The 25643-nt window shown below is 33.1% G+C and overlaps 1 protein-coding gene across 7 annotated transcripts in view; it reads left to right on the forward strand.

Annotated features, from left to right (window-relative positions):
- Window positions 1-25643, forward strand: part of LOC145252590 (cysteine and glycine-rich protein 1-like) — a 390115-nt gene that overhangs the window by 65212 nt on the left and 299260 nt on the right. For 6 of the 7 annotated variants that reach the window (XM_080112259.1, XM_080112264.1, XM_080112265.1 and 3 more), the window contains exon 2: window positions 23588-23671. The gene's annotated coding sequence lies outside the window, so the exon portion shown is untranslated. Of the gene's footprint in view, window positions 1-9370; window positions 9575-23587; window positions 23672-25643 lie in introns of those variants that run through there. The other variant, XM_080112262.1, reaches the window with a different exon arrangement.

The raw sequence follows: 25643 nt of genomic DNA on the forward strand, positions 1-25643 counted from the left end.
TACACAGACAGACAGACACGTTCACTTTTATAGATATATAGATAGATTGACTAAACATAGAAAAGTTTTAGGCAGACATGGAAACATACATACATACATACATACATTTAAATAGACAGGTGAGATTTATATTATAGATGACCTCAGATAAAGATTAAATCTAGAAAGTATAAGTAGATGTGTGCAGAACAGGAGGCTTTGTTATTGTAGTCAATTTGAAAGAATGGTTGAGAGTACTCGAGGTTTTGTTTCTAATTTAAAAAAAAAAAAAAAAAATGAAGCAAAACAGAAAAATTGAAAGAAACGTTAATTGATCTCTACTGCGTATATATGAAGATTCAATATATTAACTGTTGAAATAGATATATGAGCAAAGTTGCATTTCTGTGTCATATTTATTTATTTTAAAGGTAATAGGATTTACCCAATGTTTAGGTTAGTTTGATCTGATACTTATTGTTTTCATTATGATTAATTTTTTTTAAAAGTCGGCATTTTTAGTTGTACACTAAAATTTGACTTCTGGAGCAATAACAGAAAAGATGCCAAATTTTCTAACTTCCAACAAACTTTGAAGGTCATTATTTGGTGGCTTATTGTGGTAGTAAAATAAATTTTATACCTTGTTTGTTTTGTAAACATCTACTTGCCAGTATTAAAAGGTTTTAGATATGATAAAGATAACGTTTCCGTTTGAGATGCTGACTAATTGGATGGAGAAAAAATTGGATTGGCACTTTATTTTGCCGATTCCATAGTTGGTATCAGTTTTAACTACACCATTTGTTGCCTCCCACCCCAATCCGGCCAGAAACGTTGATTAAACATTTTTATTTGTACATGTTAGAGATAAGTAGTTACATACATATATATATATATATATATATATATGTGTATCTCCTAGCAGGGTGACCCGACGTTACCTGGGATTCAATAATGATCAATGAATGTTTCACACTGCAATATTTTTGTCATCAAAATCAGTGAAATCGCCCATTTTTCAATCAAATCGATTGATTGCCTACTCTAATTGGGAACACATCGCCGTGCACCTGGCGGAAGCTTCATATACGTCTCGCAGTGACTTATTGTAATCTACATTGCACTGTAGAGAACCTACTGTTGATTTTATAAAATTATTTTTTATATATAAAGGCTTGCATTAAAGTTTAAAATACAAAAGTCAAGTATCCTGCTTCAATTGTGCTTTAAACAGAAGCATTCATTTCGAGCACGCTCCTGTTATATCAAAGAACCTACTGTTGATTTTATGTCGGGTCTTTTAGCTTGTGTGATAAAACTTCTCAAATGCAATTGTGATGTTAGGCTGTGTAACGTGTTTACTTGGGCCCAAATCGCCTGTTCCTTCTTTCATTAATTTCGATTATCAATACTTAATAAGAACTTCTGATACAAAACCTATTTACGAACACTGCCAGGTGCATAAAGTGCCTTATTAAATTTCATAAAAATTGACCTAGCTGTTTTCGAGTCCATAGGGAGTGATTCACACATAAAGTTCGTTTTATATAATAGTAGAGATAGATATACATAAACAGGGCTTTCAGCCATGCCCAAGACTACCAGAATCTAAATAGAAGTTAGTGTGTGCAACATCTTTATATTAAAACTTCTCTCTTTTCCTCTCTCTAATTGTCTTTCTCTTTTCTACTTCATTTTTTTCCTTATTTCTCTGCAATCCTCTCTTAACTGCCTAATCCTTTCCTCTCATGTTTAATGTGTTGAAAAAAAAGAAACATAATAATGTAATTCATTTACTAGTGTTGGGACGATTAATCAGAATCGGGAATCAGAAAAATCAAATTTGGGATTATCGGAATCAAAAAAAATTAGTGCCTATTTTCCGATGCCAAAACGATTCTTTTAATTTTTTTTTTTTTTTTTTTTTTTTTTTTTGTCTTTTATTTGATTTTGTTTAAAGCAAAATCTTCCACTGCTGGTGGTAATGATGAAATATAAAAAATATTTGATTTTAAAATACCAGTAAAGCTAAAATCTATAGATCATCCTCTGCAAGTGTAATTTTACATTTAGGAAAATATCTACACATTTAACATGTGCTTTTTTTTTTTTTTTTACACAAATTTGGGAAAATAACAACTCTATGTTTAATATTTAGAGATTTCTGAAGAATCGGAATTGGTAATTGTATCAGAATCAGGGAAAAAATATTGGAGTCGTCCCATCACTATCATTTACTATAGCTACTCCTTTTTAAATGCCATCTTACCCTTTTATTGCCCCTCGACCACTCGAGTAGAGCAAAGCAATGCTGATAGTCTTGATGCCAGGTAATTCTGAACTTTCACAAGAATATAAATAAAATGTTGAGAATGAAAATAGTTCAAAGATAAAAATATAATACTTTAATTTACATCTATTGCTCCTGTACAACTCAAAGTAGAACATAAGATTCTGTTACAGGTAAATATATATATATAGTGAAATATTGAATTCTGAGCTAAAAATCCTGTTTGTACCAGATTTAGGGATCGCACTTCCTGATACGCTAATTCCTTACAGGTGAGCTTTATTTGCAGAGAAGATTATAGAGATTAAAGATTTGTTCTAAACTTAACTTGATTGTTACTTTGAAGTGTCGCTCTCTCTCTGTTTCCGCAACATGATCTTCAAGTGGAGGGAACGCAATGATAAGATTAACAAGAATATCCCCCCCCCTCTTTTATTTATTCATTTATTTATTTTTTCTAAATTTAGAAAAAAAAAAAAAAAAACAAAGTTGGAAAAGAAAAGCCTTTGAACTTAAATATATTTCTCTTTATTCTTTAGAAGAGCCGCAAATATTATCTTGTTCTTTATTTAGCACGTAATTATAGTGTCTGTTTGGCAGAGATTTATGTGGTAGATAATATATTCAAAATATGCGTTGAAGGCGTAATACACGGAAACCGGTCGAAAAGTAGACAAAAGACAATGTCTGTGAACTGGCGAATGCATTAGCCCGAGATAGTAAAGCTTGGAAGACTCTCAGCTGTGCTCTACTGCGTATTTGGCAGCTAAAACGTTTATAGAGAATATTTGCATTCTTTTTATTTTTTATTTTCTTAAACACGGTATCTTGCCATTTGGAACGTAAGGGGTTACTATTTGGAAGCATGTCTAACAAGGGACTGTGGGGGAGTTGAGCAGCAAGATGTTCTGTTCACATTTTTTTTTTTTTTTTTTTTTTTTTACAAGGGTGTCACCACTTATCAAGGCCCAGAGGCCACTCAAGGATAAGGGTTAATAGGTATACATTAGTCATTGTGATTTTAGCATAGTAAACAGTGGGAATTTTGAAACTTGGATTACTTAGGGGGACGATTCAATTAGAACTTGTTCACATTGGACTTTTTTTTTTTTTTCATAGGTATCAACTCATTATCAAGGTCAAAGAGGCAACTCAAGGATAAGGGTTAAAGAGTGTACAGTAGAAATTGGACAATATAATAATCATTAGTAATGAAAATTTGTTAAATTTGATAACTTATATGGAACGGCTCATCAAGAACTTATTTGCGTTAGACTTGAAGACAACCATATTGTAGTCAGCCGGAAAGCAGGAAAACGGAAGACAATTCCACAGGCGTGCAGTTCTAATAAAAAAGCTTTGTTCATGGAATCTACATTTAGGTTTAGGCACAGATAAAGAGTGGGGGGAATTATTGATAGTGTTTACAGCTAGACGAGTGTTTCTTGTGAAAGTTTGCGAGGGGGGACCATAGATTGAAGCTCAGTCGAACACTTTCCATGAAAATAACGATACATCAGAGACAAACTCGCAACATCTCTTCTGTGAGATAGAGGTTGCAAGGAAGAGAAAAGGACATCTACGAGGCTACGAAGTCTATTTTGAACTCTATCAAGGCAGGCCAAGTCCTTTCTAGCAGCTCCTGCCCAGATGTGGCAACAGTATTCCATCCTTGGACGTACCTGGCTCTTATATAGATAGAGAATTGCATCAGCAGTGAGATATCTACTGGATCGATAGAAAGATCCCACCATTTTTCCAGATATGGCAACAGATTTGATGTACGTGTTCCATTTAAGATCAGGAGTAATGGTCAATCCCAGAAGCTTGTCAAAACTTGAGGCCTCCTGAAGACGAGAGCTGCAGGTTAGTAAATTTTAGGAAACAGAAAGGTAATTCCAAACTCTAGCAGTACGAAAGAAGAAACTATTAGAGTAGAAAGCTTTTTGGCATCTAGAGACCATAACAGTGAAGGGATGAGATTTTGCTGCTTGTCGGGTTAGTCAGGAGTATGTACATCGAGGGGGCACACGTGCTAGGAGTTCATCAGGACGCATGCCATTAAAGTATTTGTAAAACCGACACGGATGCGACATTGCGGCGATGGGACAGAGGTTGGAGGTTGGCCCCGATAGTGTAGGACCTATTAAATTTGAGACTCTTTTTTTTTTTTTTTTTTTTTTGAGGGGGGGGGTCGTCTAAGAGTGAGAGACGAGTGGTAGATGCACCAGCTCAGATGTGACAACAATACTTCATTTTGACTGTTATTCTCATTTCAGTTGCTATATTCACACCAGTTTCACCAATTTGACTTCTGACCTTAATCAGGTGCATCTTTTTGAACTTTAGAATATTCTACTCGAACATTGTAACTCATATGAAATTTTGAACGGAAACTTTTAAATTAGAGATTAATTAAATTAATTTAATTAATTAAATTTGAAGAAAGTAGATTATCGATTTACTTTCAGCTGTTTTATAACTCACTTATCTTATCTCTTATAACATTCCATCATCTATGTTTCTGAAAAAGTGGGAAGAATTGCTGTTTTCTGGGCCAGAATTTATCCATTTAACACTTATCGTTGGCAAGTTTTTGACTTTGAAGTAGTATTTTATTTACTTATTTTTTTTACATAAAGTGGCTTCATGTCTTGTCTTCAGCGATTTCCAGATAAAAAAATCTACAGGGTTAGATTATTCTCATTCCATTAACCATAATTTGGTAGAAATGTTAATTTTAGTTTTTATCGTCTATACTAAGAATTGAACTTTCAACCTCTAGAATGGTCTCACTTCGGACCGATTATTAATTAATGCTTTTAACCATTACGTCATGTGTAATATGAACAATTCAAGCATGAATTTTGGGAGCCTTAAATCTCATCTTATCTAGATGCGTAACATTGCTACTTCTCTATGTAGGGAAACCAACTGAGAATGACACTGGTTTGTGAAGACGCTGGTGGATTATTCCCCTTGGTTATATCCAATAAAGAGAAAGCAAGATAATCAAGTTTACCACTGCTGGACATAAATCTATGTGGTTCCTAATTTGAAGAATCTCTATCCTTTACAGAGATTCATAAACTAGCATTCCTGGTAAATTTCCAGAATGATCTATGAGTAACAACTAGTATATTTTAAATTCTTTTATGTTGCATTACACGGCCATTTGCATTGTCGACATTTAAATGTGTAAAATTATGCTGAACTGATTTTTTTTTTTTTTTTTTTTTTAATTATGCGATAATTGTATAACGAGTGCCTATATGTATAAAAATAATTATTTATATTTAAAAATATTACTTACTAGCGGGGGTACCCGGCGTTGCCCGAGTGTTTGTTTCCGGGACGGGGGGGGGGGGAGTTTTAAAAAATGTTATGGTAGGTAAGTAGGAAGGATCAAACCCGGAGTCGTAGGAAAATAAAGTGTGAAAAAAAAAAAAAAAAAAAAAAACATCTGCAACATTAACAGTTCGGCCTCCAAGAAAAGTCCATTCCAGTTGTTTAGGAAAAAAAAAAAAAAAAAAAAAAGATTACGGTAGGTCGGCGCGAACGTGAAAATATAATGTGAATTGTCCAGCACGCTAACCACTACGCCACAGAGCATTGCAGCTTAGTTTAGTGATTTTAAATAACTTTACATGAAAGAACTACGAAGCCAAACCGGTGTTCTCTTCTCAACTGTTCCTTGTGAACGATCCCCAAACGGTGTTAAGTGGTGACAGGGGGAGGAGGAATTTATTAGAGAGAAAATATTTTACCACTTCCATTGATCTTAACCGATTTTGGCCGTGACTTCTCAGCAGAAAAAGTATAGAAATCTAAGATTATCGAGGAATTTGAGAAATAATAAGCCTATAACACACCTCAGATATTGTTCTGCCGTTTGTGCATATTATATTTGCATGAAATATCTTGATTTTTAATCCTATTAATGTCAAAATCAGACGGGGAAAAAATGAGTTCATTTTATTTATATAGATAGAAGAGAAGAGATAAAGACCCATTTAAAAAATTTAAGTTGAGCCCTCGATATGGAATTACAAGAAAGCAGTCAACTTCAGCACAAATGCAACGTTCTGACTTTGGTTGTTGAATACTGTATGTCTGCTGACTCTGCATTTATATAGGCACTTAATTTCCCTAAATTCTCGTTTCAATTGCTGGTGACCTTGAGAGAGAATGCTAGTCTATGAAATCAAGGGTAACTTTGTGACTGGGTTCAAGTCTCCTGATCAGCAGTAATTATCACTTTCTGCACTGATGATTGCATAAGTACAAAACATTAGTATCTGTATGTATGAAAATAATTGTTATATCTATTTTAAAAAAAATATTTTTAAAATAAATATGACAATTTTTATACCCTCAGGAGTAGGGAACGTGATGTATATAATTACTAGGGCTATGATAAGAGAATATTCTTATCATTGTTTTGACTCTCGTGTATATATCTGAGACAGTTAATCAAGAACCACATCACTCTATCTAAAAACATAAGATTTTAACAGATATATACTCGAGGCAAAATAATGAAAATAATATTCTCTTGTCATAGTCCTAATAATTACTAACATATGTAGTGTAAAAATGATGATTGTTTCTGTCTCTTTATTTGGAGATGTAATTGAAAACTAAGTCCTATACTAAGAACAAGGAACACTTTTTGTCAAAATATTTTGAGGAATCTAGTGTTGGTATTATATTTGGAATATTTCATAATAATAAAGGGTGTGTCAAAACTTTTTGCACAGTGTCCTGCAATTGTAAGGTGTCATGTGCAGAAGCTGAAATTCCGTACTACCTCTTCTGATAGATTTTCAGGGCTCTGCCTGAAGGCAGTTTGAACGCTCCCAACCGTATCATTTAAAATTGAGAAGCAGAAGCATCCACCCTTCTTGAATTTATCTCGATATGGATTTCCTTTCTGAAGTCATTTTTTTTTTTTTTTTTTTTTTTTTCTTTTTGTAAAATGCACGTTGACCAAATGATTCAGTTTTTGTAATTCAAGGATGCAAAACATCTTTTCTGGCTGAGTGCACACCATTACTGAATCTAAGAAATATTTTTTAAATCGTAAGCATTACAAAAACATAATGAATTTAGCTTTAAAAATGATACCAGTTTCATCTTACTGTGATTCATACTAGACTATGAAATGCTTGACAATACTTCTGGGACTCCTTGTTTGTGAGTTCTGACTTCCGACTTCCATAAACAGTTAAAACAATATTTTACTTATTTTATTTTTATTTTATTTATAAATCAAAGATTATAGAAATAAAAGAAAACGAGATAAATTTTGTACGCACCTCAAACACCATATTGATCTCTACTATATAAAAGGCACTGTGCATGTGTGTCTGTGAGATTGTTCCCTGTGGACGCCGAAACAGCTGGGTTGACTTTTTTTTTTTTTTTTTTTTTTGTTGAAATTTAACACAAATGTAATTTGTGTCTGGGAGTCTTTTGATGGAATGCGTTCGATAATTGAAAAAAAAAATCTGATTAACATGGTAACAGTCCAATTTTGATCAATGTTAACACTCTTATTCAACCGAACATCACAAATGCATTTGAAAAGTTTTATCATTGCTCAAGAAGGGTCCGATGTATAATATCGAAAGTAGGTTCTGTGTTAAGATAGGGGCACATTCAAAATGAATGTTTCTGTTTAGAGTTGAACCATGATACTTGACTTTTCCATTTTAAACTTTAATTCAAGCCATTATATAAAAATAATTTTATAAAATCAACAGTAGGTTCTCTGGAGAGCAATATAGACTATAACATATTGTGAACTAAGTTACTGTGGGGGAGGCATGTGAAGCTTCCTCTCAGTACATCACGATGGGTTCCTAACTAGAGCAGGCAATCAATTGAATTGATTAAAAAATGAGCGATTTCACCAATTTTGATAATAAAAGTATTGGAAGTGTGGAACATTCGTTGATTCTCATTCAATCCTGAGTAGGGTCCTGGATATGACTAAACTATATCCGATGGTGAGGCCCCAGCTTGCAAGCTTTGGGGAGTGTGGAGCCACCCTTTAATTGCCATTGCTCTCAGGTCCGCTCTAACCCGGACTGGTAATACTTGTTAGGGTCCCAACTATGGGTTGAATAGTAACTGATTAAAAAAACCCAAAAAACATCAAATATACTCTATTAAAAAATTGTTCTTCAAAATCACTTGATTTGGCATTAAATAACCTGAACAGGGTTGATATGCCATAAAACAAAACCAACCAATCCTGGTAGTGAAAAAATAAAAATAATTTTTTTTTTTTTATGCAATAAACGCATCAATACTAGAAACTAATAAAAAAAAAAAATGATTTTAGAGTAGGGGTTCACTTTACTATATAAATATAACATAAACGAATGATGTCAGAAAAGATGAATGGTAGTTGCCGAAAGCATTGTGATATTATGGAGGCATAGTGGTTCCTATTTACTTTGCCTCCCCACGGGACAGGGTTGTCATTTTTTTTAATGGGGAGAAAAGGAACAAAAATAAAAATTGTCTCAGTCGTGAAGGATTTCTCCTCCACTGACAGAACAAGAAATTGAAGTGTAGCATCTGAAGAACAGATACTACAGTTTGATCTTGACCAGTGGTTGTATGTTTGAAAACAGCGGGAGCAACCGTAACTGTTGGCTGGTGCTGCATTATCAACCAGTGTAATGGAATGAAACTTGGTATCGGAACAGTGTTTGGAATAAATTACTTAGTTTAGGACCCTGCATGCTCGGCTTGTTAAACGTAAAACCACACATGAACGTGTGCGAAGGCTTAATCTTGAACAAAATATCATGTTAGTTGAACAAAATAAGTTCAACAGTAACAATCAAATTGTTAATGTGATCATCATAAGGGAAATATGTAGCAGCAAAGTTTACCCTTTGGTACCTAAATCTAAATGAAACTTCCATGAACAAAGTTTCTTTCCAAGAACCCCTCATCTGTGGGAATACAGTAATGTGGAAATATTTTCCTATTGACTATTCTTAGCCATCTTTAAGTCCAATATTAACTAATTCTTCTTGAGCTTTTCATGCAAGAATTTTTCTTTTTTCTTTTACAGAAGTTCTATGTGGCTGATCCAACTTGTTCTTGAACCGTGTGCTTTCAAATTAAGCTGACTTTTGAAAAGACCGATAATGACTAATCATGGAGGCAAAATATATTCCTTAATATCCCTGATTCACAAAAGCAATATTTTTTATGAAAATCGTTCCAGACAAGACATGAACCCACTTGATATAAGGAGCTTAAAAAATATACTGCTTCAAGGTAAAAAAAAAAAAAAAAAGTGTTAGAGGTGTCGATTTTGATCCAGAAAAAAAAGGAATATCACTCCTTGAATGTGAGGGCTAAGGAAGGCAAGAGTTGCCATAAGTAAACCCAAAGTTCACTTTCTACTCTTGTCAAAATGTAATTAGTTCATAAATATAAATTAACTTGTGCCCCTTAGATGTACATACCCTGACAAATCTGCTTAGCAACAAAATCGCACCCCTTCACTGTTGAGGTTCCTAAATACCAGAAAGATTTTTCTCTTATAGTTTCTTCCCTCCAACAGTATACGTTGTAATTCCCTTCCTGCTAACTGCTTCCCTAGCTGTACTGATATTCAGAAATTTAAATGTAATGTAAACCAACATATTGTTCATCTTCCTTAAGCATAGTCCCAGATAGTAGACCCTTACGTCCAAGTGGCGATATGCTTTGTTTGGAGTGAACGTGAATAAAAATAAATAAATTTTTGATAATTTCTGACAACTTTTCGATTTGTTTTGCATAACAAAAAGTATGCAAATAATCAAATTCTATCCATTTCATCCATTTTCCAGTTCTCCCAGGATATCCTCAGTTAACAAACTCATTAACTCTTTATCTTCATAAGAAGTAACTCTTTTTTTTTTACTTCAGTAAGTTTTAAGATATCAAGGGGCTCCCTCCTGGAGCTAACACTTGATTCTGTTGATTTAAATTTATATCCGAGGGCTCTTTTAAGAATTGATGCTGTTCCCTTTATGGCTGCTATTTGTATCTCGTTACAGCTTGGTCTTCCAGGAATTGCTTCTAAGTATTTCTGAAGGTTCTTTTTTTTTTAAAACCAGTTGCTCCTATCACAACCGGTATAATGTTTATTTCTTTCAGAGACCATGTCGTTTTTAGATCATTTTTTAGGTCCTGATATTTTGTTATCTTTCCCGTTCAGCTCTGTTAAGGCCGAAATCATTTGGGACTGTGACATCGACAATGAGCATAGTTCTTTCAGGCTTGTTCCATATTACAATATCTGGTTTGATAGCTTTGTCTTTTATGTATCTGCCCGCCTGTATGTCTTTGTCATAGAACACGATCACTTTTCCGTTTGATGTTATCGGTGGTGGTTCATGTTCCCAGATGTTCGTTGCTCTGTCAAGTTGCATTTCTCCACAGATCTTCCAATGGAGGTACTTACATACTTTGTTGTGACGGGCAGTGTAAAGGCCATCTGCCAATAAGATTGGACATGCAGACATTAGATGGCTTGGGCTCTCAGTTGCTGAGTGGCAAAACCGGCATTGGCCATTTGCTTGTAGGCCGGCCATTTTTTTTAATCCATTTGTGAGTAAGCCCTGATCTTGACTGGCTGTAATGAGTCTTTCCTCATCAAATGGAAGTCTCCCGCTCTTGAGCCATTGGAGTGAAGCATCTTTGTCTATATATTCCTGTTTAAGCTCCTCTAGGAACTTTCCTGCTCTTTTATGTTGTTCCCATCCTTGTTTTTTTTGTGTCTATCTCGATTTCGGTGTATTTCTTTCTCTTTTTTCTTGCAATCTGTGTTGCTGGTTCATCATATACCTCGGCAGTGTGTGTGTGTGTGTGTGTGTATATATATATATATATATATATATATATATACACACACACATACATACACGAAACAGTATTTCATGGTGAACAACTGATGATCCCTTAAAAAATAATTACTGGTACTATAGTGAATTCAAGAGAGCAAGTTGATGCGGTGGTTGCAGGTGGTTGAATGACTTACTGACTGAATGGTTTTCTGACGAAATTTTTTTTTTTTAATTTTTTTTTTTTTTTTTTTTTTAATAGTTTTAAAGGTTAAAACCTTCCAAGACTATATACTGTTTTATTTATTTTATTTTTATATAAATATACTATTTGAGAACCAGTCATCTTCAGTGACACATAAGCCATATTACATCGCCTGACGAGGACTTTTGGTTTTTGCCAACCAATTGTCCGAAATATTAGCATGTTCAGTGTAGCCACTATGTAATATTTGTGTGTGTGTGTGTGTGTATATATATATATATATATATATATATATATATATATATATATATAAAGAATACCGAATTTGATATTTTCCTTTAATTATGGAAAGTTAATGATTGTTCATGAAGATGAGTCGGTAAATAATCGAACGTGTTCTCATAAACATTTTTGTTTTTCTTGAATAAAATAAACCGTTTGTTTTATACAATTGCTTTTATACATCATATCCTGTGCTTTTATTCATTAAAAAGCACTAATTATTAATATGTAGAGAGACTGATTAATTCTCTCTTTCATCAATATCCTGTCAGCTGTGACCCTGTGTTCCCTACTGCTCTTTTCATCTTTGCACCAGTAGCTTAATTTTGTATGACTACCAATTTATGAAACATTGAAACAACGATAAAGGCCTTATTTCGTGTGTGTGTGTGTTTTTTTTTTTTTTTTTTTTTTTTTTTTTGTACATGTTAGTGTAACGTGTGAGTGTTTTTTGTGTACTTATTTATTTTTTTTTATATTCAAGCTAAGTTAATCAACTTTTGTTTCCCTTAGGCTTTTTTTCTTCTTGTACATTATAACCACACAAAATACGGTGCTTAGGCGGAATAAGGAATGTGTTATCGTTTGAATGTTTCGGGTAGTTTATGTAAAACAATGAAGTGCTGAAACGCTGAGCCAATGAAATCACTGCAGACGATGGCATTTAAGAATATATTTATCATTGGTTTACTATAAAAATAAATAAATAAATGTTTATCTTGATTTGGACAAGAAATCATAAAAAAGAAAAAAACTTACAGAAATCAAAATTTGTTTGCTAATCCAAAAATAAATATTTATTCATGAAACTTAGCTTACAATGAATGTTTTATTTTTCTTCATTTGAATTTAATTTTCCTTAAAGTTTCTTAAAAGTTGTAAAAATAATTATTCATTGTATTTTTCTTCATAACAGGGAAAAAATATTGTTTTCATGTTTCAATTATTTTTTTATTGAATTATATTCGTAAAACTGGAAATGTTTTTCATTGAAAAAATTGGCCAGCGAAAAAAAAAAAAATCAAAACTTTTATTCGACACCTTCCAGCATTTTATGTAAACTGACTGAAAAATCCCGATGATAGCACGGTCCTTATTCTGCACAAGTATTCAAAATTCATGCTGAAATATTCCTTGATTTGGGGATTGAGTTATGTTTGAAAGGCCATCTATTTTAATTGTTCTAATTAACTATGACTTGGATTGACTCCTTGAATGAACCATCGCTTACTTTCTGTTCATAACTTTCAGCCGTACGTTGTTTGGACACCTTTTCCCGCTCTTATTCTATACGTTATCTATAACTCTTGCTTTGATCACTCTTTCTCTGTTTAATTATAATCGTTGAAGGTAATAAACAAGAATAAAGATTGGAATAATCCTTTCTAAACAAAAAGGAATATCAGGAATATTTTTTTATTTTTTAAAGATTTCAACGTATTTCAATTTTGGCAATATTTCTTAATTGATATATAATTATTAAAATTTCCAAAAATTGGAGGTATCTGAATTTTCGCTAAGAAATTACATCCTATATTTGTCTCCTTTGCATAAAACGAAACTAAATATAGTCCACATTATAATCCTTATGCCTAGCAGCTGTGTTTCACAATTCATGATGATCGGTTAATTAGTTTGAGTAAATCCTATGCACGCATATATAAATCTGAAGTGCCTAGTGCCGTACAAAAACAGAGGTTAGTGTGTAACATCTTTATTAAAACTTTTACCTCTCTTAATTCGTGTCTATTTTTTCTTTCCCCACTTCCTTCTTTTTCCACATCCTTCTAGCTCACCCCTCTTTCACCATCGCCCAGCCCATTCCTCTCTCTTGTTTTAATGTATTGGAAATAACATAGAAGATTCACTTCTGCTTTATATAATAAACTAGCATTTCAGCCCGGCATTACCCGGGTGTTTGTAGGTGTATATTGAGCAACAAAAAAAAAAAAGCGGTCAGTTTTTTTTTAAGTTTGACCCCTATTATGACCCCTTAACATTTAATGTTTTGGGCTCAAATAAAGTTATTAAGTTAGATCCATGTCCAAGGATATATCTAAAATTTCAAGTGTTTAGATCCATGTCCAAGGATATATCTAAAATTTCAAGTGTTTAGACCCAAAATTGTCGGAGGAGTTTGGTAGAGTTCTCAAAAGTCAAATCGTTGAACTTTGACCCCTTAACAGCCAAATTTCTGTCCGAAAACTAATCAAAGATTTTCCCAAATCTCAGTATCCTGTATATCAAATTTCGAGTCTGTAGACTGAAAATTGACAGTTATTGCGTTGGAAAATGTACACACACACACACACACGTTCACTTTTATATATATATGTAAAAGTGAAAGTGTCTGTGTGTGTGTGTGTGTGTACATTTCCCTACGCAATAAATCTGTCAATTTTCCGTCTATAGACTCGAAATTTGATATACAGGGTACTAAGATTTGGGAAAATCGATGTGATCGGTTTTTGGCCAGAAATTTGGCGATTAAGGGGTCAAAGTTCAACGATTTGATCTTTGAGAACTCCTCCGACAATTTTGGGTCTAAATACTTGAAATTTTAGATATAGGTTCCTTGGACATGGATCTAACTAAATAACTTGATTTGAGCCCAAAACAATAAATTTTAAGGAGTCATAATAGGGGTCAAAGTTAAAAAAAAATTTACCGCTTTTTTTGCTCAACATACATCTCCAAATCCCCGGGCAACGCCGGGCACCCATGCTAGTAATATATATATATATATATATATATATATATATATATATATATTTTTTTTTTTAGCTGGACATACAGACAACTGCACTTTATATAATGTGTGTGTGTTCATTATAAAAAAAAAAAAAAGTTTAGAGAATCTACATAAAATTTTCTAAAAAAAGACTGAAAATAAATGGTCCTTAATTTCTAAGAGTTATGAAGGTAGAACTCCTCTTAAAATTTCAAATATATTCTATTTTGATAAAATTTTCCAAAAAATGACAATGGAAGTAGTCCTGAATGCTTTTGTATTTCCTTTTAGGGAGTTATGGGGCACAAGCCTTTTAAAACTTCAAAATATGTTTCTGAATTTTTGAGATGAGGATTGGTTATGTGTATTATTATTCATCGGACTACTGTTCTCATCTTGAGTGATTTTTCACAACGTTTAGGTTACATCGACCGACACGTTGTGAAAATCCCACTCAAGATTCAAAATATGTATTTCTGATTTTAACGAAACTTATCTCATATCTATAAGAACACTAATTTAGAGTTTTCGAAGTTTCAGTTTCTTCTGACTATATTGAGTAATGAGATGGAATGAAGGCAGTAGGAAATAAATGTAATAAGGCGTTCTGAACCTTATGAAAAGTGAGTGTTTCTCTTTATCTCTGGCAAAGTCGGGTCTTCCAACTAGTACAAATATATCAAGATATATGCATACTTTTATATAAATAGATATGTAGGTTTGTGTATTTTTATTCTATTCAATCATTTAAAACTAATGTTATATTTGTTGTTTGTATCTGTCTTAGGACAGGTATTCTACTATTATCTATATATTTATAAAAGCGAGAATGTGTGTGAGGACACTTCTCAACCTATATACTCAAGGAAGTATTGATCTACAGGCTTGGAATTTGAATATACGGTATTCAGACATGTGTAAAACTTTTTGCTCCATTTTCATCTGGGGAAAAAGGGCTGCTAAGGGGTCAAAATTGAAAAATTGATATGTGGGAGGCCACCAGATTTTTGTTTGTCAACTGTTTCACGACTGCACATGTGCAGTCGTGAAATATGACAGCTTCCTTATGTTAAGTATGAGTTGGTTTGAAAACACTTTTTAAGTCATGTCAAGCTGGTGTACTATACTCGTTGTCTTTAGGTTTTGGTTTCGATTTCAGCTCAAGTATTTTTTACTTAGTGAACTTTTTAGAAAAAATAATACTCACATGCACATGTCTTAGTTTCTTCCCGTTTTTTTTTTTTTTTGCCTTCATTTTTTTTTTTTTTTACTTCATCTTTTTTTTTACTTCATATCTTTTTTTTACTTTATCTCTTTTTTTTTACTTTATCTTTTTTTTACTTCATCTCTTTTTTTTTTACTTCATCTCTTTTTTTTTTAATTCATCTCTTTTTTTTTAATTCATCTCTTTTTTTTTAATTCATCTCTTTTTTTTACTTAATCTTTTTTTTACTTAATCTTTTTTTTTACTTAATCTTTTTTTTACTTAATCTTTTTTTTACTTAATCTTTTTTTTACTTAATCTTTTTTTTACTTAATCTTTTTTTTACTTAATCTTTTTTTTACTTAATCTTTTTTTTACTTAATCTTTTTTTTACTTAATCTTTTTTTTTTACTTCATCTTTTTTTTTACTTCATCTTTTTTTTTTACTTAATCTTTTTTTTACTTCATCTTTATTTTTTACTTCATCTTTATTTTTTACTTCATCTTTATTTTTTACTTCATCTTTATTTTTTACTTCATCTTTATTTTTTACTTCATCTTTATTTTTTACTTCATCTTTATTTTTTACTTTTTTTAAACTTTTTTTCTTTTTTACTTCATCTTTTTTATTTTTTATTCATTTTTTTACTTCATCTTTTGATACTTCATCTTATTTTTTTCTTTTAAGAAATTTAACGTTCGGTTTAATACCTACAGTATTTCTGTTTATAATGAGAATTCTGTATTAAAATAATATTTATGCATATTTTAAGACCGGGCTATGCTTGGCGGACTGCTATATAAATGTCACCATTTGTGTATATGTTCCCTTTAGAAAGAAAGGTAAGAGAATCTACATAAAAACTGAATGTGTATTTATATGTAAAATTTTCTGAGGAAGACAATGGAAGAAGTTCTTGATCTGAGTGCCCCCATAAGGGAATTATGTGAGCAGAACCCCTCTTAAGCTTTCAAACATTTTTTTGATGAAATTTGAATCGTGTATAAAATTCTGAGGAAGACGGTAGAAATGGTCCCGAATCTGTGTGCCCTTCAATGCATTAAATATCTATGTACCCTTTCTAAGCGAGCTATGGGGAGGAGGGGGGGGCAGAATCCTCTTAAAACCTCAAATACATATACCGTGTTTTAATAATTAGAACATAAATATATATAAGACACTAGTTAAGATTTACTAAAATTTCAGTTTCTTCAGACTATATTAACAGGAAAACTGGAAGTAGGTGGTTATACGTTGCTATGAGCATAGTGAAAAGACATTGTTTTCCTTATTACATCTCGGGCAACGTCGGGTCTTCCGTCTAGTACAAATATATAAACATACACCCGCTTGACTTTTTATAAATAGAAATGTATTTGTGTATTTCTATGTATATGTTTTTTGTCTATTCAATCAAGTATTGCAGGTTCTTTTTTTAATGAAAATCACCATCAAGGCGTTCAAAAACTCTTGTTTGCTAATCATTATTCATGCCCCTCCATGCATGCTTATATGCTGATTGAATGAGATAGAATGGAACATTAAACCTTTTATACTTCTGACAATCATTATATTTTGTTTAGAGAATTTTCGGTCAAGTATCTTCTTCCAAATCATGATATTGGTGTTTTTTTTTTTCTGTGATGTAGTATTCTTCTATTATGTAAACGCCAGTTGTGTGTGTTTGTATGCTCAGCTAAAACTTGAAAAATACACAACAAACCTTTACAAAGATGGTTTTTAAAAATTTCTTTTAATCAGCATGACCTAGGAAAAATAAAGATTTAGATCCATTCTTTGGGTACCATTTGTGCCATTGAATTTTATCATTTTTTGTGTTATTAGGACTAGGAAAACACTATTATTTTGACTCTCGAGAAAATATCCGTTGATATTGTATGTTTTTATACAGTGATGTGGTTTGGGGTTTGTTAACGGTGTCTGATATATAATCGAGTCAAAACAATAAGAATATTTTGTTGTTCTAGCCCTTGTTATCATCTCTATTATATATAAAAGGCAAAGTATGTGTGTGTGTGTGTTCGCTTTTTCTGTATGTCCGCAAAAGGGTTTTTTCCGGGGGGAGGGGGTTCTCGGGGGGGGGTCGCTCATTCTTAAAACTTTTTATATGCTGTCTAAATCATAGCTACAAGTTAACAACAGGGATCGCCTGTCTATTTAATTAGCCCGATTTTGAAACGCTAAATATTCCACATTTTTGGATCGCCGCGTGTTGCTTTCACTTTTTGGTATAAAAAAAGCGAAACTGGATTCGATCAGTTGGACAAACTCTAAACAACTATCCCGTAGTAAAAGGATTTGGCCTCTTTAAAAACTGCGGAAAAGCGTGATGTTTGTCACTTTTTAATCGGTCTTACATTGCCACACACATCTCCATACACCCGGGCAACACCGCGTGTTGCTTTCACTTTTCAGTATAAAAACGGTGAAACGGGATTCGAACCGGATGTAAACGTTTGGGGGAAAATAAACTCAAAACAACCCACAGTAAAACGATTTGACCTCATTAATAACTGCGGAATAGCATGATGTTTGACATTCACTTTTTAATCGCTCTTACATTGCTACTGTCGCCGTAGCACAGGTGTTCAGGCTCAGCCTATTAGCCTCAAGAGTCTGTGTCTAATAATGGCAAGTTTAACATCGTTTTTTTTTTTAATATTTAAACAGGGTTAAGTTTCCATTTTTGTTCTGATTTACTCACCCCCACCCCCACCCCCGCCCCAAACACACACACCTTCAAACACCTGGGCAACGCCGGGTACTTCCCACTAGTTTATAATATAAATCTCACCTGTCTGTTTAAATGTATGTTTGTATGTCTGCCTAAAACTTTCGATGGAGGTGACGGATTTTCATGAGATTAGTATAGTTTTGAGGCGCGACCCTTCAGACAACAAATATCGAAAAATGGGCCAAAAACATTCTTTCATCTAAACTCGGCCGTTTTGTAAAACTTGGTTTTAGTAGTGCTTTGGAGGCATGCTTGATTTTATTTGGCTCTTTCGCTCTGAAGGCCTCCTAAGTTTTATATTTTCACTCTCCACATTAAGAAAAGGAATTTCTCTTCTAGAGGTGTGAGAAACTTGATACTTTTTAACATATATTTAGTTCTTAGGTCCCTGGACAATGCTGGGCAGCCCTGCTAATCTATTATATAAATGGCATTTGTATGGGTGTTTGTGTATCCAGCTAAAAGTACAAAACAAACACCCACAAAGTTGGTATATTCTTGATCAGTGTTGCCCCAGATGAAAATATCTAAACTTTAGAAAAATTATTCATTCTTTGTAGGCGTCGGCTTTTCAGTGTTATGCACCTATTTGGAAAGAAAATAATTAATCATTACTTGAGAAATTTATCATATAAAGGAGAGTTGTTTGTGTGTGTTCAGTTAGAGAGGAATGGACTGGGTGGTTTAGGAGAAAAATTGGTGGTAGAGAGATGAAAGTTTTAAGAGAAATATGTTATACTTTTACTCTGGGCAACGCTGGATATCCTTGCTAGTTACTGAATAAAGAGCAGATACAGATTATGCCAAAGATACTTCCAAGGCTTTTTGAGAAAACAAGTTTTAAGATTGTGGCCAATTGTAAGATGTCGGAATTTGTTTTACTCTAATAGCTTCTTTTCTCAAAACCTGCTTGCGTCCGGTTTCCCTGACTGTACCAACATGCAGAAATTTAAATGCAATGTAAACATACATCTTGTTACACAACCCCCCACTTAGGATGCGCTTATGTCTTGGTGGCAATGGGCCTTGTAAATCTAACTTTTAAGAAAAAAAAAAGTGGCTTGTGTTCAGTGTAAAAACGTATCTTGATAAAAAAATATTATGAAAGATAAATGGAGGTATTTAAACGATCTGTGAATGATAAATAGCAGGCATGTTACATGCCGTCCATTATGAAACTCGTTTAAAAACTTGCACTTGTCTGCCTACATGTCGTTATCTAATGAGTAATGTTATCTTCTCCTCCCTAAAGCCCCTTCTCTCACAGAATAGATGTTGCTAATCTTTCTCTATTCCATCATTATTTTCATAAATGCTGCTCGACTGGACTCCAAGCTCTGGTTCCTCCTTGCAAGGCATTCTGTTAGGTAAAACCTAAAAATAAGTTCATTCTCTTGGAATGAAAGAAGAGTTATCACCCTTGATAAAGGAGATCCGTCGTGACAGTTTGAAAGGTGTAAAAAAAAAAAAAAAAAAGTGTCTCTGATCACTCACCAACTTCTATCTTACCATTTTGCTCTGTAAGTTGTTGAATAAATCTGTTAAAGGTTATAATTCGTCTTCTGCTAATTTGGGGAGTTGATAGTAAACTGATAACGTATGCCATACCTTGCTTCCATGGGAGAAATATGAAGGGAATTTTTTTTTTCCTGTACTTTTCATACTATGAAAATTTTAGCACATTGTGATGCTAGGGTCTGATTCTCAAAGGACTTTTTTTCTTTTTTTTTTCTGAATTAGGTTCAGTTCGATTTGGCTATCTGTGAGATACAATGTAAAAAAAAAAAAAAAAAAGAAAAAAAAAAGTTATTTCAACGGAATCGAAGCATGGAGAGTTATCGCCCTTGGAGAGAGAAAAAAAGGTAGATAGGTAAACAAAATGTCTCATCACAAACTTCAATCATTACACATCCAGTGGCTTTTACCTCACCATTTTGCTCAGCAAGTTGCTAAATATATCCATTAAAGATTATACTTATTTTTTAGTTAGTATTAAACCAATAACGTATATCCTCAAAATGTAACACATTCATAGCAAGAACTTGTCTTATTACCACCATTGCAAAGATGGCATAATTGAACCGTTTAATGAACACTAGTTTTAATTGTCATGTCAGCTTTTAGCAAAGTCAAAGATTTCTTGTCTTTATTATTAACTAGCAGGGGTACCCGGCGTTGCCCAGTTGTTTGGAGGTGTGTGTAAGGGGGGGGGGGTAAAGTAAAGAATAAATGAAGTAATAACCCTGTTTAAAAAAAAAAACGATGTTAAACTTTAAAAAAATTGGCAGAACCAAAACAAAAAAAAAAAACAGCGAACAAACGTAAAACTTTAAAAAAAGAAAAAAGCATAAATCAGGGGAAAAAAATGTACATGTTCGGAAAAACGAAAACAAAAAAAAACACAGAAAGCAAGAAAAAAAAAAAAAAAAAAAATGGCATACATAACCCTTCAATTCGTTAAAATTCCATTCCAGTTTTTTTAAGCAACTACGAAGTAAAGAAAACCCAAACCGGTGTTCATTTGTAACTGTCCCTTGTGAACGTGCAACAGTGTTAAGTAGTGGCGGGGAAAGGAGGAATTTATTAGAGAAAAGATTTTACTACTTCCATTGATTTTAACCGATTTTGGCAGTGAACTCTCACCAGAATAAATATAGAAAGCTACGATTTTTGAGGAAGTGGTGAGGTAATAGGCCTATAACACACCTCAGATATTGTGCTGCAGTTTGTGCATATTACATTTGCATGAAATGTCTTGATTTTTAATCCTATTAAGGTCAAAATCAGAGGGGGGGGAAATTTGAGTTCATCTTATATATATATATATATATATATATATATATATATTTAAATAAGGGAGTAGTCACCAACAATGTGTATTTTTTAACATTATTTTATTATTCCGTGTCTTGGTGACTACTCCCTTATTTAAATATACATCTTTCTTTCGTTGGAATTTATTAACCCATTTTATATATATATATATATAGGGATATTAGCGTGCAGATAGGTAACGTTTATACCAAGATATTTTATATCTTTTTACTTTGAGATGGTCTTGCACTCACCGGATTTCTATTAAGTTTTTTGAAAGACCATATGTACCAAAATCAGTTGCAGAACTCCAAGTAGTCATCAATCGTTAAATCCATGACAAAACAATAGAAAAGTGTTTGGATAATCAACATATTCGTTTGATCGTTTCAAGTATACCATCAGCACTTGATTGTAGCATTTTTATTTTTTAATAAGATACTGAATGAAGACTCCTTTTAATTATCATTTCAGCTGTTATGAACTCTAAGAGTGTCTTGTTATTCTTCAGTTCATAAATTATAGGCATGTAGTTGGATCATGCTAATACTTGGACATAGTACATCTAAGATTTTAATTATTTCTCAAAATAATGAGACCATGGCAAAAGAAAAATGTGTGGTACACCATGTCAGCGTTTTGAAAGTCAGCAATCGAGTATAGGGTTTATCGGTAAAAACGTCATCCATTTAATAATCAGTGCCAATATTAATGATTTTTATGTTTTTTTTTACACAGCACTAGCCTGAGTGTTTGGAGGTGTGTGTTGAGCAAAAAAAAAAAGTAGTAGGCAGGCAGGCTCGAACTTGTGATGCGAAGGCGGAAAAAAAAGTGAAAAAAATCTAACATCTTACCGCTACTCCATGACGCGACTGGAAGTTCGGAATGTTAAAATTAGGCAAAGTCGATCCAACCGATATGATGACTTGCAAAAATGGCTCGCAAAAACATCGGTCACTCCTGGTAGAAAACTGCCCAGTTGAGGGTGAAGGAATTAATGTTTTCGGCCAATTTTTTCGATAGTTGTCGTCCGAAACGTCTAGCTTCAAAATGATACTGATCTCGTGAAAATCCATCGCCTCTGTTGAAAGTTTTAGGCAGACATATAAACCTACATGCTTTTAGGCAGACATATAAACCTACATACATTTAAACAGACAGGCAAGATTTATATTATAGATAATCACGTTGACACACTGGTTCCCAACAGATCACTGAATTTAAGCAACGTTGAACCTGGTCAGTACTAAATGGAGGACTATTTGGGACTTCCAGGTGCTGTATGTGCTCCGCTTATCTCTGCATTGTTTCCAGTCATTCTGGACTTCTCCTTGCCACTGGACTCAAACAGTGCCGATTCAAGAGAGGTGTAGTTGGAGATTGCTTGAGACGCCACTACCAAGGTAAACTAACGTGGTAACTTGGGCGTTTTTGTAGGTCAGAATGCACTTCACTTAGTATCCTAGCTTGCAAAACCATACCTGACCTTCTGTCTAACCTCCTGGAGGAGAGGTATATAAATATACTGAGACACCTACATTTCATGAGAAAATGGCAAGAAAATGTGTAAAAAAGCAAAATTAATGCTTTTATCTATTACATAAAGGGAAGTTGTCTGTATACCTAGCTAAAGCTTGAAAAATGCGCCACAAACCCCTATAAAGTTGATATATTTTTTTTTTTAATTGGCATAACCCCAGAAAGATATCTAAAATTTAGAAAAGACTTATTCTTTAGTTGGGGATGGGTCAAATGGTGATTCATATCATTTATTATCATGATGTATGCACAACTTTTAATGCTTTTATGTAAAAGCTTTTGTTTCCTTTGTTTTTTGTTTTTTTTTTCGTAATTATTTTCCTTATGCTGACTCAAGTTGTGTGTGCATGTGTACAGAGAGCAATGGGCTAAGCACAAGGGAAAGGAAGGGGGTGGAAGAAAAAAGAAGTTATGTTACACTTTTGTCCTGGACAATGCTGGGTAGCCCTACTAGTTATATCTTTATAGCAACATTAAAAAAAAAAACTGTTTTGTTCTTTGTATCTTCCCTCTTTGAGTTTCTACATCAACATTATTTGTCTATTTCCCCATTTCCAGTTAAGCAATAGTTCTTCAACTCGACTCCATTTGTTGCATAAAAACAAGCCAACATTTTTCTCTCAAAATTTTTTAGTTTTTCTGCCTTGAAAAGAAACAACTTTTTATTTATAAAAAGAAATAAAAGAAAAAAAAAAGGAAAACAAAACAGCCAAGTTATATTTGTATGTTTATTAAAATGTTTCATGAAATAATGAGAAAATAATTGATTTGAATTCTTCATTCTCACATTCTGTCCGAAAAGTATTCCATTGTACTAAAGATTTCATTGAATCTCCAGATAAAAATGGTTCAATATTAATGATATTTAAAATATATATATATATTATAATTTTTTTTTTTTTTTTTTTTTTTTTTTTTTTTTTCAGGGTCCCTAACTTCTGACTTGTGATCTGGTAGGATCTCTACTTCCATCTGCATTGGTTTCGTTATCGTCGCTTTCGCTTCTTGAGGTAAGTAAAAATTGATTGTTTTTCTTTAATTTCTCTTTGTATTGAATCCACACACAGCTCAAGTTTTTGATGTCGTTTTGTATTCGAAACTCTTTGTAACTTGAACACTGAAATGGCTTCATTTTTTATTTTTATTTATTTATTTTTATTAATCCCCATTAGTTTTGGGAAGCTCATTTGGAAAACATTCCTGACATTAAAGAATTGTACAATTAAAATGAACAGACTACATTTATGTGATAATTTTCTTTTTTTTTTTTTTTTTTTTTATTTCGCCTTTGGTGCTGCAAAATTTCTTCCTCAACTAAAGTTTTCTATACTTGTTTTCTATTTGAACCTCTTTGTGACTTTAACATTGAAAGGTTTCTTTCATTAATTTTTTTTTTTCTTAATCTCCATTGATTTTGAGGAAGCTTGTTTAGAAGACATTTCTAACTGTTTTTTTTTTATTACTCGTATTCACTCCAAAACAAGGCAAATTGCCACCGAGACGTAAAGGGGTTACTGTGAATTAGGCACCATTCCAACACCAATTCTAAGTAGGGAGTTGAGCAGTGAGATGTCTGTTTAAATTACGCTTACATTTTCTGCATGCTAGTACAGTGAAGAAATCTGGTTACAAAGAGAGAATTTCAAAGTTTAGCAATCTGAGGAAAAAAAAAATGTTCAGAGTAAAGGACTCTAGCATCGGAGAACATCTACAGTGAAGACGTGTGATTTTGCTGCTTATTGGGTTGGTCAGTTATTTACATTGAGTAGACTCCAGTATTGTCTTTGTAAAATAAGCACAGCAATGCAACGTCGTAGTGATGGGACAGAGGTTGGAGCTTGGTTTGACAGTAGGGGACCTGTTGGATTAGAGACCCTTTCCTTTTTTTACCTTGTCCAATGGTTGATGCACCGGTCCATATATGGTAACAATATTCCATGTATAGGCAAATGGTGGCTTTGTAAAGCTATAGGATACTGTCAGGTGTTAGTAAATTACTAGCGCTGTAGGTGTGAAAATAAAACTGAGATCCACATAGTTAGTGGATATATCTTTAGTTACCCCTGACCAGACTCGACCAATCATGAGATGAAAACCAGTGGCAACAACCTGTCTTTGGCTCAAATATATGTATGGTGACTACTTAATCCTGAGGATAACAGTAAAAATTTGTAGACCGTATTCAAATGCATTTCTTTTGAGCAGGTTGTATTGTAGACAACAGGATCCACTCTATGCACCAGGTTCATCATGATTATATTGGTGAATTGTTTGTTACATGACCTAGAGCTATTTGATTTCAGATATAATTTCAGAGTTTTTGTCCTCTTATACTAGTTCTTCCAAGGCTTTGGAGTCTAGTCTACACTATTTCATCCATGGATTCATATATTTTCCTGAGGATACTTGTAAAATTAATGCAGTAAAACATAAAAACGGCATGCTCAAATGCTCTCACAAAACACTTTTTTCCTTGTTAAAATTTTAATATGTATATACTAGTATGGCTATCTAGGGTCTGAATTTCCATTAATTTTGTAGCTTACAGATAAAAAAAAAAGTAAACCACATGCTTAACACTAATTAAAAATGACTGTCATTTTGGGACAAAGTCAGAATGAAAATAATGTCCAGTATGAGATTTGAGCTCACAACCTCTAAGTGCAGCATACTAATTGATGGACTGATTGGCAAGTACGAAATTTTTATTGTTTTTTTTTTTTTTTTTTTTTTTTCCCCCCCCCCCGGTCTTTTTTTGTTCTAGTTGAATAGAGGTTAAGAGTGTAAAATGAAACTTTATGTGACACATCGATATCTTGTTAAATTTCTTCCCAGTGTTATGGGTGACAGGCAAGTAGATGTGACTGTAAGGCTAATTACTCTTTTGCCTTCATCTATTCATGACTAATAAAAAAAAATAAATAAAATATCAATCAGGAATAATTAAAATCATTGAAAATAAAATTTCTTTTAAGAACATAA

This window comes from Euprymna scolopes, chromosome 29 (assembly GCF_053919585.1).
Source record: "Euprymna scolopes isolate OS-2025 chromosome 29, ASM5391958v1, whole genome shotgun sequence".
NCBI lineage: Eukaryota > Metazoa > Mollusca > Cephalopoda > Sepiida > Sepiolidae > Euprymna > Euprymna scolopes.